Raw genomic sequence first — 7201 nt, 5'->3', positions numbered from 1 at the left:
AAAAAAAAAAAAAAAAAAAACAAAGTCAATTTGACAATTCTACAATTACAAACTTTATGAAATTAAAAATAAATAAAGTTTTCTAACAACTCATGTAATGATGCTTGCAACTTCGTTTGCTCCTTCAACTGTGTAAATATTCACTTCTGAAGCTCCAAATGGTCCTTTCTCAATCTAATAAGCTTGTAACACATGAAATAATAGTTGAACCGAGCCTATCCAATTTTGTAGATGAAGAATGAATGCTTGTTGAATCTTCTTGACCTTGGATCGTATAATAGGTCTAGTTGAAACATTTGGAACACCGTGATCCATATCGTCTTCCCCCTCTTCAAAAGGATTCGTCTTCGAATCAGAAAATCATCACCTACATCAAAAGGACTCAAGTTAGCAACATTGAAAGTAGAATGTGCTGAAAATTCTCCTGGAAGATCATTTTATATGCATTGTTATTAATTCTTTCAAGGACTTGATAAGTGTCATCCCTCCTGGATGTAACTTTGTCTTCCTTTCAGATGGGAATCACTCCTTGCGAAAATGTATCCAAACCCAGTTATCGGGTTAAAAAATGATTTCATTCCGTCCTTTGTTAATTCTTGAAGCAACATTGAAATTTTGTTTCTCAATTGTCTACTTCTCCTCTTTATGAGTGATTATTTCTTTTTAAAATTAGTTGACTATTTAATCTAAATTTAGTGATTATTTCTTTTTATAATGTCAGAATTTTCATTTTTAATGTTATAGTCTTTACGGATGAATTTTTATTTTTAATGTTAGTGGGGATAGCTCAATTTGGAGAGCGTCACTGAAGATCTGAAAGTCACGTGTTTGATCCACGTTCACCCCACCTAATTCAAGTCGACTAACTTGCATAACCTAAATATTCAATCTAAAATGAGTGGTTATTTCTTTTTAAAATTACTCCACTATTTAATCTAAATTTAGTGATTATCTCTTTTTAAAATTTCAAAATTTTCATTTTGAATGTTATAGGGGATAGCTTAGTTGGGAGTCTGTAATATTGAAGATTTGAAGATCACTTGTTGGTTCGACCTTCACCACACCTGATTCAAGTAGTATAACTTATTATCTTATCTAAATTTAGAGAATTCAATGAACAATGAATTATAGTAAATAATTTTAGTGATGAATTTTCATTTTAATGTTACCGTGGATAGGTGAATTAGGAGTGAGAGTGGGTCTGTAGATCTAAAGATCTAAATTTAGAATTTTAATGTTAGCGTGGATGGGTATGTAGATCTAAAGATAGCGTGGATTCCTAATTCTTATGATTTTTCTTATTGGAGGACGAATATTTTGAAGAGGGGATGATGATAAGAATGACGGTGTTCCTACTGGACCTATTACACAACCCAAGGCCAAGAAGATTCAACAAACATTCATACTTCATCTACAAAATTGGATAGGCTAGGTTCAACCATCAATTCATGTGTAACAAGCTGATTCATTTGAGTCAAGACCATTTGGAGATTCAAAAGTAAATATTTGCACGGTTGAAGTAGTGGATGAAGTTGCAAGCATCATTTCATGAGTGGTTAGTGGATTCCTAATTCTGATGATTTTTCTTATTGGAGGACGAATATTTTGAAGAGGGGATGATGATAAGAATCACGGTGTTCCAACTGGACCTATTACACAACCCAAGGCCAAGAAGATTCAACAAACATTCATACTTCATCTACAAAATTGGATAGGCTAGGTTCAACCATCAATTCATGTGTAACAAGCTGATTCGTTTGAGTCAAGACCATTTGGAGATTCAAAAGTAAATATTTGCACGGTTGAAGTAGTGGATGAAGTTGCAAGCATCATTTCATGAGTGGTTAGTGGATTCCTAATTCTGATGATTTTTCTTATTGGAGGACGAATATTTTGAAGAGGGGATGATGATAAGAATCACGGTGTTCCAACTGGACCTATTACACAACCCAAGGCCAAGAAGATTCAACAAACATTCATACTTCATCTACAAAATTGGATAGGCTAGGTTCAACCATCAATTCATGTGTAACAAGCTGATTCGTTTGAGTCAAGACCATTTGGAGATTCAAAAGTAAATATTTGCACGGTTGAAGTAGTGGATGAAGTTGCAAGCATCATTTCATGAGTGGTTAGAAAACTTTATTTATTATTTTAATTTCATAAAGTTTGTAATGCTCAAATTGACTTCGTCTTGTGTGGAGATTTAAAGGGATCGAGATTAAATCACCACCACTAACTTCTCTTGTTGGAAGACTATAACTACCCAAAAATTATTATGTAAAAGAATATTTGTGATCAATGAAATTGATATCAAGTTGAGACGATCCCCCCTTATAGAAATCTGAGCATATCTTTGTCATTTCTAAGTTTCATGCAATTCTTGTGGTAGATTGCATCTGAGTCATTCAATCAAGCCTTGATCAAGTTCGATTGTGAAGTGACTAAGTTTAGAAAAAGGTTCAAAATCGTGTTTCTCAATCTTGGATCTCATCATCTAATTCTAGTTTTATCTCTTGGTTGATCCAAATTTTGTATAAGAAGGTGTTAATTTCTTTAATATAAGGGTTCTTGCTTCTACAAAAGCTTGGCTCGTTGGGCTGAAGATTACAGTTGGGCTATCATCCTTCAACGGGATCTTCTATCCCCATGACTTGCTCTGATGCAGTCGTTCTTCTAACGCTGATGACACGTCCAGTTGTCGAGATTGGTAATGTGAGTTTGTAACCCATCCATTGAGGTTCTTGGAATGATTCTATAGCTTATCATTACCATGTTGGGAGTTGGATCATGGGTCTTGGGCGAAGGAATCCTTGATTTACCGCCGTTCGAGTTGAAGGAAGTGTCATAAGGCTAATTTTTTTTTTTTCAATTTTATCGATTTTTTTAGTGATTTTATTTGATTTTATTCAATTTTGTCAAACTCACTCAGGTGCTCATCTCAATCATTTCAGCCTTGTTGGCGTTCAATAAGAGAGACCTTGGAAATAACCTGTAACTATTCAACTAGATTATCACATTAACAATTTGAATCAAATAAAGTGACATTAACCATTTGAATCACCTCAACCCCACTCGTTGAACTTGACCAAATGTCTATAACATAACACTAACAAAGGTACAAAGTAACACTAACAAAGGTACAAAGTTCATAAAAGTCTTTTTAATCTAAAATACCATTGAACTTGACCATTATAGTGCCTCTCAAACATAGGTAAAGTTTAAATTCGGGTCTCCTTGTCAAACTCACTCGAGTGCTCATCTCAACCATGATGGCGTTCAATAAGAGGGACCTCGAAAATAGCCAGATTATCGCATTAACCATTTAAATCACCTCAACCCCACTTGTTGAAATTGAAACAAATATCTATAACATAACACTAACATAGGTACGATGTTCATAAAAGTCTTTTTAATCTAAGATACTATTGAACTTGACCATTAAAGTGCTCCTCAAAATGAGGTAAAGTTTAAATATAATTGGTGTCAAAAGATGAAACTATAAAATAAAAAGAAATAAGAAAATAATATTCAATTTCAGAGAATCAAACCAGAATCTCCGAGGTGAAAGCCAAATATCAAAACCGTTGGACAACAATGAATTTTTGGTGTAATTGTCCTAAAGTCTTTTGTCTAATCGCTGAAGAGTTTTACTATGATGTTTTGGGTAATGTCTAACTCTTCGACACGTCCTTTCATGTGTGTGATAGAGTTCTCAGAGTTACTGCGACGTTTCGAGCTGTTCGATCGTGTGGCTTTTTCTTCAAAAGGGTCAACATCAAACGTCAGGTCTTTGATTGGCAACCCATCAAGAGGAGCGTTGATTGCATCGATTCCATCAACAGTCTTCCTATGAGTTTATGGTGCATGACCCATTTTTTATACCATTCACCTTCGAGTGCCACCATAGTTTTGCATCATCCATGAGAGCGCCACCATAGTTTTGCATCGTCCATGAGATGCAATGCGACCAACGTAACTCTTAGGTTCTATGAGCAAGTTCCAGTAACCTTCAAGTATTGTTCTACGTCAAAAATAAAGCTTTTTCATTCCTTAGCATCCCGGTTTCCATTTAAGGGGTTGTGTTCTTGGATTTTAAGTTTGTTAAGGCCACATGAACTTGGCTTGAGGTGTGGTTCTCTACAGCCCAACTTGTCAAACTCACTCGGGTGCTCATCTCAACCATGATGTCGTTCAACAAGAGAGACCTCAAAAACAATTGGATTATCGCATTAACCATTTGAATCACCTGCTCATCTCAACCATGACGTCGTTCAACAAGAGAGACCTCGAAATTGACTGGATTATCGCATTAACCATTTGAATCACCTGCTCATCTCAACCATGACGTTGTTCAACAAGAGAGACCTCGAAAATGACTTAATTATCGCATTAACCATTTGAAATTGAACAAAGTATCTATAACATAACTCTAAGAAAGGTTAGAAGTTCATAAAAGTCTTTTTAATCCAACATAGAAACTGTAAAATAAAATGAAATAAGAAAATAATATTCCATTATTGAGAATGGAACCCAAGTCTCCTAGGTGAAAGCCAGATATCCTGACCGCTGGACGACAATGAATTTTTGATGTTGATGTGCTGAAGTCTTTTGTCAGATCGCTGAAGAGTTTTAGCATGATCTTTTGCTTAATGTCTAATTCTTCGACAAGTCCTTCCCTATGTGTGTTAGAGTTCTCAGAGTTACCACGACGATTCGAGCTGTTCGATTGTGTGGCTCTTTCTTCAAAAGAGTCAATACCAAATGTGAGATCTTTGATTGGCAACCCATCCAGGGGAGCGTCGATTGTATCGATTCCATCAACGATCTTCTCATGAGTTTATGGTGCATGACCCATTTTTTATACCATTCACCTTCGAGCACTACCATAGTTTTGCATCGTCCATGAGATGCATTGCGGCTAACGTAACTCTCAGGTCGTATGAGAAAGTTCCTATAGCCCTCAACTCTCAGGTTGTATGATAGAGTTCTTAGAGCTACCGTGACATTTTCGAGGTGTTCGATCGTGTGGCTTTTTCTTCTAAAGAGTCAACATCAAACGTTAGGTCTTTAATTGGCAACCCATCAAGGGGAGCGTCGATTGCATCGATTCCATCAACGATCTTCCCATGAGTTTATGGTGCATGACCCATTTTTTATATCATCCACCTTCGAGCGCCACCGTCCATGAGATGCATTGTGGCCAACGTAACTCTTAGGTCCTATGAGCAAGTTCCTGTAACCTTCAAGTATTGTTCTACGTCAAAAATAAAGTTTTTTAATTCCTTGCATCCCAGTTCCCATTTAAGGGTTTGTGTTTTTGGATTTTCAGTTTGTAAAGCCCAACATGAGCTTGGCTTAGGGTGTGGTTCTCTACGACCCTCCTTGTCAAACTCACTCTGGTGCTCATCTTAGTCATCTCAGCCATGATGACGTTCAACAAAAGAGACCTTGAAAATGATCGGATTATCACATTAACCATTTGAATGACCTCAACGTCACTTGTTGAAATTGAACCAAATATCTATGACATAACACTATTAAAGGTTCAAAGTTCATAAAAGTCTTTTTAATCTAGGATACTATTGAACTTGATCTTTATAGTGCCTCTCAAACTAAGTTCCTAAAAGTCTTTTCATTGTCGAGAATCAAACTCGTCTCCCCGATGAAAGCCAAATCTTCTGTGTAATGTCTAACTCTTCGTCACGTTTTTTTATGTGTGTGATAGAGTTCTCAAAGCTACCGCCACGTTTCTTGTTGTTCGATCCTGTGGCTCTTTCTTCAAAAGAGTCAACATCAAACATTAGGTCTTTGATTGGAAACCCATCCAGAGGAGTGTCGATTGCTTCAATTCCATCAATGGTCTTCCCATGATTTTTTGGTGCATGACCAGTTTTTTATACAATTAACCTTCAGTCACCATAGTTTTGCATCATCCATGAGATGCATTGTGGGCCAACGTAACTCTCAGGTCCTTTGAGCAAGTTCCTATTGTCTTGAACTATAATATCAAAACATATTAACGTATTTGATATGTTAAATATTAAAATAATTGATGTGTATCATAAAAATTAAATAAAAAAATATATTTGAAATTTGAATGAGATTCATATTAATAAAACATATATTATGATATTCTACGACATTTTAATATTATTTAAATAAGATATTATATCTTAATGTATTACGTGTTCAAATATATAATTTGACAAAAATTATCACAAGTTCATCGTAAATAGAACCCTAGGTTAAGTAAAAAAGCATCAAACCCTAAATACCAACATTTTAGGTGATATTTTGCAGAGGAAGTTGATAAAGTCTTCAAAGAGCATGTGGTCATGTCTGACATTTTAGGTTAACAACATGGTGAAAAGAAACCAGAAATTCTGATACCCGTAATTAACTACAAACCTTTAAATAAGGTTTTAGAATAAATAAGATATCCAATCCAAAACAAAAATGATTTGATAAAAAGAATTTAGAGTCAAATGTTTTTATAAAATTTGACATGAAATTGGGATTTCCCAAAATTCTAATTTCCTAAAAAGACAAATATAAAATAGCATTTATGTCCAATTTAGAAAATATGAGAGGAACTTCATGCCATTTAGGCTAAAAAACGCTCCATCCAAATTTCAGAAGATTATGAATGATATTTTCAATCCTTTCAACAAATTTCGATAGTTTATATTGATGATGTGTTGATATTTTCTAAAATCATTAAGATCAACACTTTAAACATCTACATACATTCATTAATGTAATCAATAGAAATCAGCTAGTTGTGTACATTCATTAATAGTTGTGTCCGTTTTCTTGGATTTTAAATTTATTTGAGCCTTATTAAAACCCATCCAATGGTCTTTGTCTCAAACTTTGGTGATGACGTATCCTAACAAAGCCAACTTCAAAAAAATTTTAGGTTCTCTGAATTACGTGTCTTATATCCTTCAAGATATCAGACACATTTACAAATGTCTTGATGAGTGTCTTCAAAATAATACAAAGTCTTAATTTGTAAGGGATATCTCTACAACCCAAAAAAATCAAATCATTAGTCAAATAAACTCTCTACTTAAGTCTTATAGACCCAAGGGCAGATCTCATAATAAAACGTGACGCATCAAATATCGGATATGGAGGTATCTAAAATTGTCAAAGAGGACAGAGAATCAATTATCATATTTCATTCAAAAGCCTC

This window comes from Cucurbita moschata, unplaced genomic scaffold (genome assembly GCF_002738365.1).
Source record: "Cucurbita moschata cultivar Rifu unplaced genomic scaffold, Cmos_1.0 Cmo_Scf00077, whole genome shotgun sequence".
NCBI lineage: Eukaryota > Viridiplantae > Streptophyta > Magnoliopsida > Cucurbitales > Cucurbitaceae > Cucurbita > Cucurbita moschata.
This window is presented reverse-complemented; position numbering follows the sequence as displayed.